We start from the raw sequence: 20,861 nt of genomic DNA on the forward strand, positions 1-20,861 counted from the left end.
GGCTGGGGAAAAAAGTGTCAATCAATTCGAACAAGGAACGAAATCACAGGGAGAGCTATTACCAATTACATGAGGTTATCAAATGGAATGGGTTTTGTAAACAAACTCATTAGGAGGCTAAAAGAATTCAAAATACAGCGAAATCGGGTAATAAACGCTGCCTTAATGAACCCAAGAACTTAAGACGAGAGATCGGTATATATGGTAGCTTAATTCAAATAAAGAACGATCTTGATCATACTCGAGTGGCCAAAAAAACTCATTGTGCTAAATTTCAGTCAGAAGTCATTCTGGAAAATTTCAGCCGAATCAAATAAGAATTCCGCACTACAAGGGCTCAAGAAATAAAATCGGAAGATGGGTTCATAGGGGAGCTATATCAGGTTATTTTCGGCAAAAAATTTTAAGTCACTCAAGGATAGATATAATGTGTTATTCATTGGGTAATTAATGACCTCCGTCCGTTTCCAGTGGAGCGGAAGTTATAGAGCCTGCATTGTACAGTGGAAGAAAATCGAAAAAAATAGTCAGAACCGGTAAGGAAAGGAAAAAGTCGGGCGGTGCCGACTGAATAATACCCTAAACATACCTTATAAGTACAATATGAGAGCTATATCCAATTCTGAACTAATTTTGATGGACCTCGGCGGATGTTTTTAGATGGGCTGACGGAAGAATATATATATGAGAGCTTTATCTAAATCTGAATCGATTTCGAGCAAACTTCCCAGATATTGTATTAGTCGCCAAGGAAAGCGCTGTGCAAAATTTTGGCAATATTGCTCAATAAATGCGCTTGATGTGATTCTAGAAGTTAAAATCCGACGGTATACATATATGGCAGCCATATCTAAATCTGATCCGATTTCTATGAAATTCACCAGTTGACCAGTTAAGAAAACACCTCCTCCTAAATTGCGAGTGAATCAGTTAACAAATAAGCATTTTTTCCAATATTTTTCAAATTCGGATGAACGTACATATGAGAGCTACATCTAAATCTGAACCGATTTCAAGCAAACTACACAGATATTGTTGTAGTCGTCGAGGAAAGCGTTGTCAATATTGGTCAATAAATGCGTCTGCTACAACTCTAGAAGTTAAAATCGGGCGATATACATATATGGCAGCTATATCGAAATCAGAACCGATTGCTATGAAATTCACAAGTTATATCAATAGTCAAGAACAAATCCTTCCTGCCAAATTTCGAGAGAATCGGTTAACAAATTACCATTTTATTGCAATATTACAGCAAATCGGACGAACATACATACGGGAGCTATATCTAAATCTGAACCAATTTAGAGCAAACTTCATAGATATTGTGGTAGTCGTCGAGGAAAGCGTTGTGCAAAATGTTGGCAATATTGGTCAATAAATGCGCCTGCTACAACTCTAGAAGTTAAAATCGGGCGATATACATATATGGCAACTATATCTAAATCAGAACCGATTTCTATGAAATTCACCAGTTATATCAATAGCCAAAAATTCGTTATTGCCAAATTTCGAGAGAATCGGTTAACAAATTACCATTTTATGGCAATATTACAGCAAATCGGACGAACATACATACGGGAGCTATATCTAAATCTGAACCAATTTAGAGCAAACTTCATAGATATTGTGGTAGTCGTCGAGGAAAGCGTTGTGCAAAATGTTGGCAATATTGGTCAACAAACGCGCTTGCTGACTCTAGAAGTTAAAATCGGACGATATCTATATATGAGAGCTATATCTAAATCTGAACCGATTTCCATGAAATTTACCAGTAATTTCGAGAGTCAAGAGAATATCCGTCCTGCAAAAATTTTGGGAGAATCGATTAACAAATGACTATTTCATTGCATTACTACTGCAATTCGGATGAACATATATATGGGAGCTATATCCAAACCTGAACCGATTTTTACCAATTTCGTCTCTAGGCCAAAAAACATGTCCGTACCAAATTTTAAGAAGATTGGATAAAAATTGCAGCCTGTACTTTGTACACAAATTAACATGGACAGACGGACAGACAATCAGACAGACGGACATGGCTAAACCGAATCGGAAAGTGATTGCGAGTCGATTTGTATATTTATCAATGGGTCTATCTTTCTTGCTTCTGGGTGTAATAAATGCACTAAGTTATAGTACCCTGTAGCACAGTAGTGGTGTAAAGTATAATATGCCGTGTGATAATGGGTAGAGATATCTATTTGAAATTTGAAATGGTTATAGCTGAGGTATTGGCGAGATAGTGTGCAAAGTTTCAAGGCCCTTGGTTGTCCTAAAGTTGATCACCTCGGTATTTCGAACATTTGTTGGGGCTGCCAAATCTTCATTTGAAGTCCGATTTCCAAAATTTTCTGGATGTACTCAAAAATCCCCCCAAAATAATTCGCTTGAAGACTACAATATTTCAACTTGTATCGGGGATAGTACAAATATGTTCGTCCGATTTTAACTAGGTTTGATTAGATTAGATAAGAGTGGCAGTACTTTTACAGACTCATTTAAACCATTTCAAGACCATTGTGCTACCACAGTAGTGACAGACAAAGACCTCTGGTGGAAATCGAACCCATGGCCCCCTCACTGGTAATCCCAGCACGCAACCAACTAGGATACCGAGGTGCCCTCCCATAGACCATTTTGAACAATTCTTGGCACAGTTGTAGGGGCTCTAGAAGCCAAATCGGAAGATCGGTTTATATGACAGCTATATCCAAATCTGCACCGATGTGGTCCATTTGCACACTCCAACGAGCTTCATCAATGGGAAGTATCTGTGCAATATTTCAAGAGGCTAGCTCACGCGTTCGACCGGTATCGTGATTTCGACAGATGTAGGGACGGACGGACTTCAGTTCTGTCTTCCAACATCAGTGTCGAGTATGATCCGAATCGGTCAAAAACCTGGTATACTCCCCACATAAACCTACTCGCGGATTTGACTTCTTGAGCCCCAAAAGCCTCAGCAAACAAGCCGATCCCCGGATTTGACTTCTTGAAATCCCAACAGACTCTATTAATCCGATTTGACTGAAACTTTGAACATTATTGCTGACTATAATCTGAATTGGTCAATAAAATGGTATACCATCCTAAAAACCGATTCCCGGATTTGACTTCTTGAGCCCCTAGAAGCCCAATTCATAACCTTACATAGGTGCCATATAAACCGATCTTCAGACTTGACTTCTTGACCCGTAGCAGGAATGGTCTATTTAGGTCCATAACTGGATATAGCTCTTATATATTTGAAAAAGGCCACCGTAACGCAGAGGTTAGGATGTCCCCCTACGACGCTAATCGCAAGGGTTCGATTCCTGGCGAGAACACGAGAGAAAAAATTCATCAGTGGTTATCCACTCCTAATGCTAGCAAAATTTTTAAGGAACTATGTGATTTGAAAAAACGGAATGCCAGCCACATAAAAACTTCCCTCCAAAGAGGTGTCGCTTTACGGCGAGCCGTTTGGACTCAGCTATTTAAAAGAGGCCCCTTTTCATTGAGCTTAAAATTTGAATCGGACAGCGCTCAGAGACATGTGAGAAATTTGACCCAGTTCCTTAATAGAATGTTCAAGGACAAATTTGCAATTTTTCATCAGCATGGATTTCGAAGACTACATAGCACATCAACTGCTTGCATGCCATCACCGCACACATTTGCCTTGGACTCAATCAGTCCAGGGCATGTGATAGGACGGTCATCGTGGCACTGGACCTATCGAAGGCATTCGATGCGGTCAGAAATGCTAAACTATTTATGGACATCGCCAACACGTCCTTCCAGCCAAGCCTATGATGCTCGGTCGCGAATTATCTGTGCGGTCGCCAGTCATTTGTGGAATTTAGGGATAAGCAGACAAAGCACCGTAAAGTGAAACAGGGAGTTCCTCAAGGAGGGATGATTGAAGACATATGCGATAGGTTGCACGTTTACCTCAACGAACTTGCCTCATATTTCGCTGTGAGAGATCTGAAGTTGTTTGCCACCAAATCTTCAGCCACATTGTTCACTACAAATAAGAGTGAGGTGAATACCGAGCTGACAGTGATTGTCGATGGGGAAATGATTCCGATCATCAAGTGTCCCAAAATACTTGACGTCACATAGACCCTGTTATCGCGGTGGCATCAAAATCTTCATGTTATGGATGACGATCAAAGCTAGAGGACAGTGAACCTGGATGTCTGTATGAGAACACAGGGACTGAGATCTGTTCTAGACTGCCTGACGATAATGCAGGCGGAAATCCGACCGATCACGGAATATGTGAAGTGGTGTGGTGTAAACGCGAGGACGTCGAGTGTGAAGATCTTTACCGACAGTAAAATTGCCATAAGGGCAATAACAACCAGGACGGTAAGGTTACGAACAGTCTTGCAGTTTAAGAAGGAGATTAACGCCTTCTTTGAGGATGGCAGAATCCGCATCGTTTGGGTGATGGGACATAGCGGAGTAAGGGGAATAGAAAGGGCAGACTATTTGGCAGTGAGGGTCAGAGGACTGCTCTCAATAAACTTGGATAACCCGAAGCCTCTCGGGTCGATGGAGTCCGATATAAGGGCGATGAATGCGCATGCACCCTGTTGAACAGCAAAACGGTCGGTAGGACGCCGAAAATCCTATGTGGGGGATCCAGATCGGGAGAAAATGAGATTATTACTGAAAGAAAGTAAGAAGGAGCTCAGTATAGCTATTGGTATCATGAGGGGTCACATAGGACTACGAGCTCACTCAAGTAAAATCGGTGCGGCAAGTGATAGCATGTGTAGGGCATGCGGGGAAGATAATGAGACGTTAGAGCATTTCCTTCGTCATTGCCCGGCTTTCGCGTCTAACAGATACCGGCACTTAGGTGGGGACACTATAACAGACATGAACCAACTTAGGGGAGTGATTTTGTAAGTAGCACGGAATTACTAACTTAGATTTTCTTTTTTGAGGTTTCTTTTTTTGTGTATTTACAGCGCACAACATTCCAATTACTGGCTTAGGTGTATGTCCATAGTGGCATGGGGCGGATTAATATCAGAACCCTTTTTTCAGCCTAACCTTTCGTATGTTAAAAACAAGTAAGAGCGTGCTAAGTTCGGCCGGGTCGAATCTTATATACCCTCCACCATGGATCGCTTTTGTCGAGTTCTATGCGCGGTATTTCCTTTTAGGCAAACAAATAATATTGAATAAGAACTGTTATGCTATTGGAGCTATATCAAATCATAGTCTGATTCGGGCCATATATGAATGCATTGTAGAAGTCATTGTGTAATCTTTCAGTTCATTCGGATAAGAATTGCGCCTCGTAGGGGCTCAAGAAGCAAAATCGGGAGATAGGTTTATTGAAGGGCATGAAAGAAGAATTTCTGCCAAATCGGATGAGAATTGCGTCCTCTAGAGGCTCAAGAAGTCAACATTTGCGGCATACTTGGCACAGTTATTGAAAGTAATAACAAAATATATCATGCAAAATTTTAGCCAAATCAGACGAGAATTGAACACTCTATTGGCTCAAGAAGTCAAGATCCAAGATCGGTTTATATGACAACTAAACCAGATTATGAACTGATTTAATGATACTTAACACTGTGGTTGGAAGGTGGTTGGAAGTTATACTAAAACAACACGTGCAAAATTTCAGTCAAATCGGACGAAAATTGCGCCCTCTAGAGGCTCAAGAAGCCAAGACCCAAGATCGGTTTATATGGCAGCTATATCAACACATGAACCGATTTTAATCATACTAAGAGCAGATCTTGGAAGTGATACCAAAACAACACGTGCAAAATTTCAGTCAAATCGGACGAGAATTGCGCCCTCTAGAAGCTCAAGAAGTCAAGACCCAAGATCGGTTGATATGGTAGCTATATCAAAACATGGACCGATTTGGCCCATTTACACTAATAAAAAGTATTTGTGCAAAATTTTAAGCGGCTAGCTTTACTCCTTCAAAATGCAGCGTGCTTTCGACAGACAGACGGACAGACAGACGGACGGACATGGCTAGATCGACAGTCAGTTGTGTTATGCCCTTCGACATATTTCTTCAATTTTGCCCAGATCGGTCCAGATTTGGATATAGCTGCCATATAGACCTATCTCTCGATTTAAGGTGTAGGTCCCATAAAAGGCGCATTTATTGTCCGATTTTGCCAAAATTTGGAATAGTGAGTTTTGATAAATGGTATGCCCTTCGACATCCTTCTTTAATTTGGCCCACGTCGGTCCAGATTTGGATATAGCTTCCATATAGACCGATCTCTCGATTTAAGGTTTTGGGCCCATAAAAGACGCATTTATAGTCCGATGTCGAAGGCCACCATAGCGCAGAGGTTAGCATGTCCGCCTATGACGCCTGGGTCGAATCCTGGCAAGACTATCAGAAAAAAAAACAAACAATTTTTCAGCGGGGGTTTTCCCCTCCTAATGCTGGCAACATTTGTGAGGTACTATGCCATGCAAAACTTCTCTCCAAAGTGGTGTCGCACTGCGGCAAGCCGTTTGGACTCGCCTAAAAAAGGAGGCCCCTTATCATTAAGCTTGAACTTGAATCGGACTGCACTCATTGATATGTGAGAAGTTTGCCCCTGTTCCTTAGTGGAATATTCATCGGCAAAATTTGAATTTTGCATAGCCCGAAGTCGCCGAAATTTTGGGACAGTAAGTTGTGTAAGGCCCTTCAACATCCTTCTACAATTTGGTCTAGATCGGTACAGATTTGAATATAGCTGCCTTATAGACCGATCTCCCGATTTAAGGCTTTGGGCCCATAAAAGGCGCATTTATTGTCCAATGTCGACGATTTTGGGACAGTGAGTTTAGTTATGCCCTTCGACATTCTTCTTTAATTTAGCTTAGATCGGACCAGATATGGACATAGCTGCCATGTATACCGATCTCTCGTTTTATGGTGTTGAGCCCTTAAAAGGCGCATTAATTGTCCGGTGTCGCCGAAATTCAACACTGTGACTTATGTTAGGCTTTTCGAAACTTAGGATAGTGGGTTTAGTTAGGCCCTTCGATATTCTTCATCAATTTGGCTCAGATCGGTCAAGATTAAAATATAGCTGCCATATAGACCGATTTCATGATTTAAGGTTTTGGGGCCATAAAAGGCGCATTATTGTCCGATTTCGCCGAAATTTGGAACAGTGAGTTATGTAAGGCTCTTCGAAATCTTTCTGCAATTTGACGCAGAACCGTTTTGATTTGGATATAGCTGCCTCATGGCCCAATCCCTCGATTTGAAATTTTGGGCCCATAAAAGGCGCATTTTTGTCCGATTTTGCCGAAATTTGACACAGTGACATATGTTAAGTTTTTCGACGTGCGTACATGCTTCAGATCGCTCTATATTTGGATGTAGCTACCAAAAAGACCAATATTATGTTCTACAAAATTGAACGATGACATTAAGTGGTCTACTCCATGTCCGTGCCGAACTTGGTCCAAATCGGACCATATTTCGATATAGCTGCTATGGCAGAATAAATTATCCATTTTTCACCCGATTATGATGGAAGGTGCATACATATATGCCCGAGCTGATGGATATACAAAGTTCGGCCCGGCCAAACCTAACGCTTTTTATACCCACCACCGAAGGATGGGGGTATATTCATTTTGTTATTCTGTTTGCAACACATCGAAATATCCATTTCCGACCCTATAAAGTATATATATTCTTGATCAGCGTGAAAATCTAAGACGATCTAGACATGTCCGTCCGTCTGTCCGTCTGTCTGTTGAAATCACGCTACAGTCTTTAAAAATTGAGATATTGAGCTGAAATTTTGCACAGATTCTTTTTCTGTTCATAAGCAGGTTAAGTTCGAAGATGGGCTATATCGGACTATATCTTGATATAGCCCCCATATAGACCGATCGGCCGATTTAGGAGTGAGTTGCGTTGGGCCCTTCGACATCCTTCGTCAATTTGGCTCAGATCGGTCCAAATTTGGATATAGCTGCCATATAGACCGATCCTCAGATTTAGGGTCTTAGGCCCATAAAAGCCACATTTTATATCCGATTTGGATGAAATTTGGCACAGTGTGTTGTGTTAGGCCCTTCAACATTCTTCGTCAATTTGGCCCAGATCGGTCCAGATTTGGATATAGCTGCCATATAGACCGATCCTCCGATTTATGGTCTTAGGCCCATAAAAGCCACATTTATTACCCGATTTTGCTGAAATTTGGGACAGTGAGTTGCGTTGAGCCCTTCGGTATCCTTCGTCAATTAGGCCCAGATCGGTCTAAATTTGGATATAGCTGTCATATAGACCGATCCTCCGATTTATGGTCTTACGCCCATAAAAGCTACATTTATTATCCGATTTTGCTGAAATTTGGGACAGTGAGTAGCGTTGAGCCCTTCGGTATCCTTCGTCAATTAGGCCCAGATCGGTCTAAATTTGGATATAGCTGCCATATAGACCGATCCTCCGATCTATGGTCTTACGCCCATAAAAGCTACATTTATTATCCGATTTTGCTGAAATTTGGGACAGTGAGTTGCGTTGAGCCCTTCGACATCCTTCGTCAATTTGGTCCAGATCGGTCCAAATTTGGATATAGCTGCCATATAGACCGATCCTCCGATTTAAGGTCTTAGGCCCATAAAAGCCACATTTATTATCCGATTTTGCTGAAATTTGGGACAGTGAGTTGCGTTGAGCCCTTCGACATCCTTCGTCAATTTGGCCCAGATCGGTCCAAATTTGGATATAGCTGCCATATAGACCGATCCTCCGATTTATGGTCTTAGGCCCATAAAAGCCACATTTATTACCCGATTTTGCTGAAATTTGGGACAGTGAGTTGCGTTGAGCCTTTCGGTATCCTTCGTCAATTAGGCCCAGATCGGTCTAAATTTGGATATAGCTGTCATATAGACCGATCCTCCGATTTATGGTCTTACGCCCATAAAAGCTACATTTATTATCCGATTTTGCTGAAATTTGGGACAGTGAGTTGCCTTAGGCCCTTCGACATCTTTCTTCTATTTGGCCCTGATCGGTTCAGATTTGGATATAGCTGCCATATAGACCGATCTCTCGATTTAAGGTTTTGGGCTCATAAAAAGCGCATTTATTGTCCGATGTCGCCGAAATTTGGCACAATGACTTGTGTTGGGCCCTTCGATATTTGTCTTCAATTTGGCTCAGATCGATCCAGATTTGGATATAACTGCCATATAGACCGATCTCTCGGTTGAACAATGACTTGTACTTGTAAGCATTTGGTCTAAATCGGATGATATCTATAGAGCTGCTATGGGGCATAAGGTATGCATTTTTCACTGGATTTTGACGAAATGTGGTTCACATATATACTCGAGGTGGTGGGTATCCAAAGTTCGGCCCGGCCGAACTTAACGCCTTCTTACTTGTTTACTTGATACTTGTTTACTTGTTACTTGTACATATGATAAAAAATGTATTATGTGCACTCAGCTTTGTAGGCCTTGCTTGATCGTTTCCTTTTCTTAACATTTTTGATAATAATTTATTTAATAATTACCTTAGTTATGATTGCAACGCCATCTGTAAAAAAAAAACAAAAATATTTTAAAAACTTGAATGAAATCATTAAATAATAGACATGCGGATAATATACAGAAACGTAAACTCCTATGACCTATTACCTTCTGAAAGTTTTACAATCTCATCTTATAGAATTCAAACTCAAGGACGTACATTTCTTCAACAAAATTCTTAGTTTTTTGTAATATTTTGAAGCATTCATCATGATTTCAATGTAATTCATTCAAGCATGCGAATATTTCCTTAGTATTGTATCGCGCTTAAGGAAAGGGCAAAAAAGCGTTCTGACAAACGACATGACAATTGACGCCAATCTTCTCACATCAAATGCTTGCCTATCATAGCTTGAATAGTCATCACCATCACCATCACCATTTCCATCACCATTGCCATCACCATAACCATCATCATTATTATCACAATAACCTAATTTCCTTTATTGTTGTTGCTCAATTGCGAATGTTTCCGGCTTTATAGATTGATTAATAGATTTCCTTTGATTACTGACAAACGAGGGCAAAACAAACATTAATCATACGCCATGTTACGATTATTAGCGAAATGTTTAAAAGTTCATTGTTGAAAATGAAAGAAATGGCACAACACTTAAACCTTCCCAATGGCCCAAGATTGATTGAAATATCTTAAATTATAGTATTTATCACCAAAGCTAACACAATTACCAAACGCGCTAAGAAAATACACAGAAAAAAATTGCTGAAAGAAAAATTCAACAACTTTATTTGTATGTGAAAAGAGTTGGTGCTCAACAATTTTGTTAATTGAATTGATGAATATAGTTGTGGAAGTGTGTCTGTTGATTGGTAGAGAAAAATTTTGAAATTTTAGGGATTTTCAAAATTTTTTTTGAATTTCCTACAAACAACATATCAATATTTTTTCAAAAACAAATATGTTTTTTAAACAGCAAATCTACGACCCACCAACAAACTTTTTCTAAAGTTTTACGCTTAAAAAACAAAACTATGTCTTGCTTAGGAAATGTGGACGTGTTTTCATTTCGCTCCTCACAGCAAAATATCCTTATCTTGGAATCTGTACTGGCTGTTACGAAAAATGTTAAAGCCTTTCAGAAGTAGGCTCAAAATGGGCTCCAAAGACCCAAGAGCTGCGGAGATATCATCAGACCGTAGCATGTTGTCTGCCCCTCCTTTAGGTGTGGGTGCGGTCGTCCTATAGTCGAGAGTAATGCTTCAAGCGCACAACTAGTCGTCAGACTAACAAAAGAGGAAGAGACGGATAAACCAGAAGGATAAACAGTCCGTACCCCACAGCCTTTAAGTAAAGGTGGTGTTTCCGACTCGCAAACAGTCATCGCAGCCGACGGTAAAAGTGAGCGTTGGCTTTCCTTAAATCACAAGCAGACCGAGAAAGTGAGGCACGATATAGTAGACAGAGGGGTATGCACCGGCAGCGCAATTAGGAGAATGTGCAGCACGCGGAAGGGATAGAAATGACATGCTATGCACTTCTACGGAAGCTGGAAAGAGAATCAGTTCTCCCGAAGAGCCAAATCGAGAGATGAGTGAGCGATGGCTTTGCTAAACTCACAAGCAGACCGAGAAAGCGATCTGCGGCACGATATAGAAGACAGAGGAGTATGCTCCGGCAGCGCAATTGGGAGAATGTGCAGGACGCGGAAGGGATAGAAAGGACAATCCATGCACTTCTACGGAAGCTGGAAAGAGAATCAGATCTCCCGAAGAGACGAATCGAGAGATGAGGGCAGGGGGATGACGGCAAAAGTGAGCGATGGCTTTGCTAAACTCACAAGCAGACCGAGAAAGCGATCTGCGGCACGATATAGATGACAGAGGAGTATGCTCCGGCAGCGCAATTGGGAGAATGTGCAGGACGCGGAAGGGATAGAAAGGACAATCCATGCACTTCTACGGAAGCTGGAAAGAGAATCAGATCTCCCGAAGAGCCGAATCGAGAGATGAGGGCAGCGGGATGACGGCAAAAGTGAGCGATGGCTTTGCTAAACTCACAAGCAGACCGAGAAAGCGATCTGCGGCACGATATAGAAGACAGAGGAGTATGCTCCGGCAGCGCAATTGGGAGAATGTGCAGGACGCGGAAGGGATAGAAAGGACAATCCATGCACTTCTACGGAAGCTGGAAAGAGAATCAGATCTCCCGAAGAGCCGAATCGAGAGATGAGGGCAGCGGGATGACGGCAAAAGTGAGCGATGGCTTTGCTAAACTCACAAGCAGACCGAGAAAGCGATCTGCGGCACGATATAGAAGACAGAGGAGTATGCTCCGGCAGCGCAATTGGGAGAATGTGCAGGACGCGGAAGGGATAGAAAGGACAATCCATGCACTTCTACGGAAACTGGAAAGAGAAACGCTGCTAAACTGTTGAAGACGAAAAAGAGCTCCCCGCTTTCAAGTACTCTGGGAAAACCAAGCAGGACCTCTTGCAATGGAGACTCCAGACAGTGCCCTGCGGAGGGAGACAAAGTCGGAACAGGAACGAAGGAAGCGCGCACGGCTCCTGAGTCTTTTCATGGAGGGCCGTGACTTCCAAAAGAAGGCCACGGCCATCACGCAAGGGGAAGATGGTCGCTGAGAATGGTAAGGAGCCGGCCTATTACGCCAGAGTGGCAAGGAAGCACAACAGAGATGAGCTGTCATCAATATCGGCAGGCAGTGCATCCGCTAGGATTCCACCAGATCATCGGTCCCAAGTGGAGGATCTGGTTAACGAACGGATTTTCAAACATGTGTGGAACTCTGCAGAAGGTCCACCCATACAAATTATCATGGCTAAGACAATATAGATGAGCTGACTTATGCAGTCATCAATATCGGCAGTGCATTCGGTAGGAATCTTCCAGATCATTGGTTCCAAGTGGAGGGTCTGGTTAACGAGCAGATTTTCGAACATGTGTGGATTTATTGAGTGGCGAGTTTGGTGAACATTTAATTTCACGTTCGGGACCGGTCAATTGGTGCGATTTAAGGCCTTAAGACTATTTTTTGTGGGGCTATGTTAAAGTTCGTGTCTATACAGAAAAGCCCGCTTCAATTGGCGCATTGAAAGACAACATTGAAGCATTTATTCGTAGGATACCATCTGAAATGTTGGAAAGAGTATACCTAAATTGAACTCAGCGGATGGACAGTTTGAGGCGCAGTCAGCGTCAACATTTGCATAAAATAATATTTAATTATATGGACCGTACTACCGATGCAAATAAAGATTTCATGCTTTTCCCTGAATTTTATGTGCTTTTTTAACTTTCCTATAGCTCTGAAAAGAATCACCGTTTATAAGATAACCTAACATATACCAGTAGAAGGGTCTAACACGAGCTTTCTCCATTGAAATAAGGAAGCTTGTCGTATAAATTATACAAGTCAACTATCCGAGTGAACTTACCTATGGTGGACAGTTTTTTCAACCAATATAAGGGTAAAAGTTCAAAGTTTCCATGAATTGAAATTTTGCATGCTGATTTTATTTATGGTTACTTAGTCAACGTCCGAAAAACAAAACACATGCACCCCCTAAGAAAAGAACTAATCCCACATAACAACGTAAAACTTGCCATTATATTAAAAAATATTTTCAAATGCTCCAACTTTCATGGGAAATTATTTACAAATAAAATTTTCCATTTAACTACCAGCAAAGGTAATTGAGAAATTATCTGGCCATATTTTGAGAATTTCCAACCGTAGGGAATCCCAGAAAGTCATGTGGCTCTTGTTTTTGGTTTCATATTTGCAACAAAAAAAAAAAAAAGAAAAATATTAATAGTAAGTAAATATTCAAAATATGGTAATGGTAATTTTGTTGGGAATTCAAACGCCGACGCAAAGGTAGTAAACTTTTGCAGGCAACACACACACACACACACACACATATTCACAAATACACCCCTACTTGCATGAAGTTATTAAATTTAATAAAGTTAGCTTATTAAGTTGAGACATAATTGCAGGTCGAAGGACTCCAAATGGAATGTCAATAACTTCTGGACAACTAAAGAAAACTTTTGTTTGCATTCACACAAAAAATTTCCACAACCAAATGCTGGAGGGCATTCTTTCATAGCCTTTATTTGGAAGTTGCCTTCTTTTGCTTTTGTATAAGTAGCCCATAAGGAAATAATTCATCTTTATTAGGCCAATTAATGCGTATTCTGCAGACTATTGGAATTGCTGTTGTTTACGCTTTTAGATAAACAGAAGTCTAGAACGTTTGTATGAATAATCGAAGGAAAATGCCAATCAAAGGCTTTTACAATTTTCCTCATGGGAACAAGAACCTATTTAGGTAAGTGATTTAACAAAATTTTATAAATGTGGGAAGATGGAGTATGCCTAATAATATTGGTTGTACAGTTAAAATGAACGAAATGAATAGAGAAAGTACAAATTTGCTATGTTCATTCGGGCCGAATCTAGTGAACCACCACCATGAAATTTGCTTAATATTTCCTTAACTAAATTTAGTTGTAGGGCAAAATTTTAGTTTTCGTAACAAATTTTTGCCAAACCAGACAAAAAGTTTTGCTTCTAAAATCAATTAAAGGCTAAGGAGGAGGTGGGTTAGCGTATAAGATTATAGACTGACTAGCTGAACCCGGCTCTATCCGCTGCGCATGCTTTTACCTTATATGGAACAAAATTATGCTTTGAATATTTATTTTCGACAATTAAACAGCTTTTAGTGAAATAGCATGCTACGAAAATAGTAATTGTATATCGCTTGACTAACAGTATAACGATATCAAAGCTTTTATCTAAATCCCATATTATCTTTTTGCTCGGAGGGTTTAGGGTCATTTAAGTTTGGATATTAGATATCCATTCTTTAAAGACTATATTTGAGCCCAATATTCCCATGAGGATATTGGGTGCGGGAAGACCCCCCAAGGTGGGTTTTAGGGTTGATGTGGACCCACCGTATGAACTCCTGAAAGTGGGTATGAATTTCGTGCTCTACTCCCAAATACCTTTAATTTGAGCCCCATGCTGCCAGGGTGGATTTATGGGTAGATGGGGACCCACCGTGTGAACTCCTAAAAGTGGGTATGAATTTCGTGCTCTACTCCCAAATACCTTTGATTTGAGCCCCATATTGCCATGATCGGTAAATGTATATGTCCGATTTAGGGATATTTTCGGCCACCCAAACACTTAGCCCTGAAAAAAATATCAGCATCGTGCTCTACTCTCAACTACCATTCATTAAAACGACATAGTGCCATTGGTCCAAAGGGAGTTTATTAGGGATTAGGCGTCCCCCAATCACTGGGCCACAAAGCTGGTTATCAGATTCGTTTTCTAATCTCAAATCCACATATTGGCATTGTCGGTACATTTTTACCCTTTGGAAGGTGTTTTGGGGAAGGGGCAGTGCCCCAAATACATGGTCTCACATTTGGATATCAGATTGGCATTACACTCCCAAATACCTTTAATAAAGCCCCATATTGCGATGGACAGTAAATACGTGCTGTTTGTGGGGTGTTTTGGGGAAGGGGTAGACCCTCAGAAAAATGGTCCCAAAAGTTGGTATCAATTTCGTGCTCTACTCCCCAATACCTTTCATTTGAGCCCCATGCTGCCATGATCGGTAAATGTGTATGTCCGATTTAGGGGTATTTTCGGGGGAGAGGTAGTCCCTCATACACTTAGCACTGAAAAAATATCACTATCGTGCTCTACTTTCAGATACCATGAATTTAAACGACATAGTGCCATTGGTTCAAAGGAAATTTATTGGATGAGGCGTCCCCCAATCACTTGACCCCAAAATTGATTATCAAATTCGTTTTCTAATCTCAAATCCATATATTGGCATTGTCGGTAAATTTTAACGCTTTGGAAGGTGTTTTGGGGAAGGGACGGTGCCCCAAAAACATGGTCTCAAATTTGGATATCAGATTCGTATCCTACTCCCAAATACCTTTAATTAAGCCCCATATAGCAATGGTCAGTAAATAATTGCTATTGGATTGCCCAAAAAGTAATTGCGGATTTTTCATATAGTCGGCGTTGACAAATTTTAGTTAGTTTAGTTAGTCAGTTATCAGCTGTTACTTTTAGCTTACTTTAGAAAAAAAGTGTAAAAAAGTATATTTGATTAAAGTTCATTCTAAGCTTTATTAAAAATGCATTTACTTTCTTTTAAAAAATCCGCAATTACTTTGTGAGCAACCCAATATTTGTTGAGGGTTTGGGGAAGAAGTAGACCCCCAGACAATTGGTCCCGAAAGTTGGTATCAATTTCGTGTTCTACTCTCCAATACCTTTCACATGAATCCCACATTGACATGGTCGGTAAATATATCCGATTTCGGAGTGTTCTGGAGAGTGTGGTGGTCCCTAAACACTTAACCCTGAAAATATATCAGCATCGTGCTTGAAACTCAAATATCATTTATTTGAACCCCATATTGTCATTGGCCTCAAAATTGGATATCAAATTCGTTTTCTAATCTCAAAGACCTTTCATTTTAACACCTTATTGCAAAAGACAGCAAATATGTCCGGTTTGGGGTATGGGCCCTTAAAACTACCAATAAGGAGCTTCACTCTCTGTAATACCCAAATTGTCATGGTGAGGAAATACGGCCTATTTAAGGGTTGTTATAGGTTTGGTCCCGAATGTTGATATCAGATTCGTGGTCTACTCCCACATACCATTCATTTTAGCGCATAATAGGGGGCTCAAATGAATGGTTTTATATTCGGCAAACATGTCCGGTTTGGGAGGTGTTTTGTGTTTGAGAACTACAATATATAGAAAAGACCAGTAAATAAGTCCTGTTTAGGGGGTGTTTTGGTGAAGGGGTGGACCACAGAAACTTGGTCCAACATTTGCATGTCAGATTCGTATTCTACTCGAAAATACCTCTCCTTTGAGCCCCATATTGTCTTAGTCGGTAAATATGTCCGATTTAGGGGTGTTTTGGGGGTTGGGGTGGTCCCCCAAACACTTGGTCCGATAATTGGGTATCAGATATATTTTCTAATCCTAAATACCTTTCATTTGAGTCCCATATTGTAGTGATTGGTCTATATATGTGTTTGGTAGGTTTTGGGGGTGGGGCGTCCGCCCTAGGTACCTCATCCGGAATTTGGATACCAAATTTTTGTTTAAAGGTTACTATAAGAGATCACACAAAATGTAGCTTAAGTCGCACCACCCATCTCCGAGATATGGCGTTTTTGAAAATTAGGGTTAGGGGGAGCGTCCGCCCTGCCCTTCAAATATCAAACAATTAAGAACCCTATTTTCACCACGAGATCATTACGTACCATCTGTGCAAATTTCAAGAAAACCGGTTCAGCCGATTTTGCACCTATACGGAACAGACAAACCATCAAACAAACACAAATTGATTTTTATTTATAAGATGGAGAAGAAGACTAGCCGGACAGGATCGCTTCGCTGCATTTCTTACTTATTTTATCTGATCCCAGCTCTCCTAGAGATATACTGCAGGAAGCTCTAAGTGCGACAGCAAAGTGGGCTGCCAAAAGTGGTCTAGGTATAAATCGGAGCAAGACAGAAGTACTTCTTTTTAGCAGGAGATACAAGTTGCCTACAGTGGAACCTGTCTCCTTGGGTGGAGAGAATGTTCTATTTACAGAAAGCGCAAAATACCTGGGTGTTTTGCTGGAAAGGAAATTGAACTTCAAATCCAACATTTTGGAAAGGGCAAGAAAGGCCACTCTTGGCCTATACATCTGCAAGACAGCGATTGGCAAAAGATGGGGGTTTAGACCGCGTGTCATGCATTGGGTATATACTGCAGTTGGCAGACCTATAATTTTATATGGTGTTGTGGTCTGGTGGACGGCGCTTCAAAAATCCACCTACTGCTCAATACTTAACCGGATCCAAAGGATGGCTTGTTTATGCATCACAGCCGCACTGAGGACGACACCATCTGATGCACTGAATTTAATGCCACATCTTATGACTCTGGACATTGTGGCTACCGAAATTGCAGCTACCAGTGCCGTGAGTTTACTGCAGCTTTCTCATTGGTCATGTGGCGGCTACGGACACTGTGTTATCCTTGATACAATATCCGATGTTCCAGGTAGTGTGGATTATACCTTACCTGAGCCGCATTTTGATAAAAATTACTGTACCACTATTCATGATAGAACCGATTGGAACTACGGTATCCCTGGTAACAGATGTTACATAGACTTCTATACGGATGGCTTCAAACTAAACGCCAAGGTAGGCTTTGGGGTGTACTCTAAAGATCTAGAACTGGTCATATCAAAGAGGTTACCCGACCACTCCAGTGTGTATCAAGCGGAGATCCTTGAAATTAAGGGAAGTTGTGGAATGGCTAAGATATAACGTCACTACGACGATTGGCATAAATATCTTCTCAGACAGTCAGGCAGCCATTAAATCCCTGAAGAACGTATTTCTGAACACAAATAATGTCTCCGATTGTCTCAGATCTCTCAACGAGATGGCTGAAGAGTTCCAAATTCACCTGTTCTGGGTGCCGGGCCATAGAGATATCCCAGGGAATCGCAAAGCGGATGAGCTTGCGAGACTAGGAACTACCCTACACATTCCAGGGATAATGGAATCTGTGGGTATGCCTCTAGCGATATGTAAGCTAAGGCCTTCGGGCCTGGTCCTGAAAACTTATAGATGGTCACAAAGAGGGGGCTGTGAGTATTCCAAAACTATGTGGCCTAATCTAGACTTGAATAGGTCCACTTCTTTGGTGTCATTAGCTAGAACAGACGTCTCAGTCATTGTGTCCGACATGTCAGGTCACTGTCTAATCGTAAAACATTGATTGTGAGAGGTTTGCCCCTATTGCTTAGTGGAATGTTAATGGGCAAAATTTGCATTTTTAGAGCTATGTAATCCACGTCTTTCTGTAGTAATGCTGGAAATTACATCGGGTCCTAGTGACTACAACAGATGTAAGCTTCTTAAACGACTGGCTATTTTCGTTATCAGTTCTTTGCACTGAATATTTAAGTTTTTTACTTTGTACATGTTAACGGTCCTTTAGGCGTACATCATTATTCATTCTTTGTGCTCCTGGATTAAAGAATCAGATTTTCAGTGAGGATGTCTAAATACCTGGTTCATTTAATGTGTGGGTATTATACTCTCTGTCCATGCGTAGGTTGGTGGTTTCCATTAACAAATGTTATTCTAAGGCTGTCGACATAATCTAGACATACACCCTGCAAACATTTTGTATAATTTTGAAAGAACGTTCGTCCGCACGATGATTAAAACAATTTTTTCGAAGACTTTTAAGCAATTTTTCTTCCGGATTTGTTTATTAATCGCCTGAGTTAACTTTTTGCGATTGCTTTAATGTAGGGTTGCCAAACCCGAAACCCAAAACCGATTAACGGGCTTACAACTTTAATTCGGCAGATCGGTATATATGGCAGCTATATCCAAATCTAAACCGATACGGGCCGTATTGAACAGGGACGTCGAGAAGCCTAACACAACTTGCCATACCAAATTTCAGCGAAAACGGACAGTAAATGAGCCTTTTATGGGCCCAAAACCTTAAATCGACAGATCGGTCTATATGGCAGCTATATCCAAATCTGGACCGATCTGAGCCAAATTGAAGAAGAATGTCGAAGGGCCTAACAAAACTTACTTTCCCAAATATCGGGAACATCGCACAATAAATGCGCTTATGGGCCCAAAACCTTAGATCGAGAGATCGGTCTATATGGCAGCTGTATGCAAATCTTGATCAATCTAGACTAAACTAAAGGGGGTCGTCAAAGGGCCTAACACAACCCACAATCTAAAATTATGGCAAAATCGGACAATAAATGCGCCTTTTATGGGCCCAACACCCTCAATTGAGAGATCGGTCTATATGGCAGCTATATCCAAATCTGGACCGATCTGGGCCAACTTGAAGACGGATGTTGAAGGGCCAAACACAACTCACTCTCCCAAATTTCGGTGACATCGGACTATAAATGCGCCTTTAATGGTCCCAAAACCTTAAATCGAGAGATCGGTCTATATGGCAACTATATCCAAATCTGGACCGATCTGGGCTAAACTGAAGAGGGCTGTCAAAGGACCCAACACAACCCACTGTCTCAAATTGAAGAAAGATATCAAAGGGCCTAACACAACTCGTTGTCCCAAATTTCAGCAAAATCGGAAAGTTAATGCGGCTTTTATGGGCCTAAGACCCTAAATCGGCGGATCGATCTATATGGGATATAGTTCGAACTTAACCTGCTTATGGACTAAAAAAGGGATCTGCGTAAAGTTTCAGCTCAGCATCTCTATTTTTAAAGACTGTAGCGTGATTTCAACAGACAGACGGACAGAAACACGGACATCGTTAAATCGTCTTAGAATTTTACGACGATCCGAAATATATATACTTTGTAGGGTTTGAACTTGATATTTCGATCTGTTGCAAACGGAATGACTAAATGAATAAACCTCCTAGCCTTTTGTGGTGGGTATAATGAACATTTGGCAGCCCGAACAATTTTTCGAAATGCCGAGGTGACCAACTTTAGAAGCCTGCCAAGAGGCGCCTGGTCCACCTAGGGCCTTAATAGTTTGCACACGATCTCGATAACACCTCACCTCTAAACATTTATAATCATTTTCACACGGCATGTCCGTCCGTCCGTCTGTCTGTCGAAAGCACGCAAACTTTCGAAGGAGTAAAGCTAGCCGCTTGAAATTTTGCACAAATACTTTTTTTAGTGTAGGTCGGTTGGGATTGTAGGATTAGGATTAGGGCCAAATCGGTTCATGGTTTGATATAGCTGCCATATAAACCGATCTTGGGTCTTGTTTTCTTCAGCCTCTAGAGTGCGCAATTCTCATCCGATTTGACTGAAATTCTGCACGAAGTGTTTTGGTTTTACTTTCAATAACTGTACTTAGTATGACTCAAATCGGTTCATAATCTGGTATAGCTATCATATAAATCGATCTGGGATCTTTACTTCTTGAGCCTCTAGAGGGCGCAATTCTTATCCGATTTGGCAGAAATTTTGTATACCGGCTTCTCCCATGAACTTCCACGGTTCTAATATGGTCTGAATCGATCAATAGCTTCATACACCTCCCATAAACACCTATCTCCAGATTTTGCTTCTTGAGCCCCTAAAAGGCGCAATTCTTATCTGAATGGATTGAAATATTACTCAATGACTTCTGCAATGTTCAACATTCAATTCATTTATGGTCCGAATCGGGCTATAACTTGATATAGCTTCAATAACAGTTCTTATTCATTATTATTTGTTTGCCTAAAAAGAGATACCG

The 20,861-nt window shown here is 41.0% G+C and overlaps 1 protein-coding gene across 3 annotated transcripts in view; it reads right to left on the bottom strand.

Moving 5' to 3' along the window:
* Positions 1-20,861, bottom strand: part of LOC106084795 (probable G-protein coupled receptor B0563.6) — a 253,318-nt gene that overhangs the window by 179,780 nt on the left and 52,677 nt on the right. For all 3 annotated transcript variants that reach the window (XM_059366543.1, XM_059366544.1, XM_059366542.1), the window contains one exon: positions 9,525-9,547. The gene's annotated coding sequence lies outside the window, so the exon portion shown is untranslated. The remainder of the gene's footprint in view (positions 1-9,524; positions 9,548-20,861) is intronic.

This window comes from Stomoxys calcitrans, chromosome 4, assembly GCF_963082655.1.
Source record: "Stomoxys calcitrans chromosome 4, idStoCalc2.1, whole genome shotgun sequence".
Taxonomy (NCBI): domain Eukaryota; kingdom Metazoa; phylum Arthropoda; class Insecta; order Diptera; family Muscidae; genus Stomoxys; species Stomoxys calcitrans.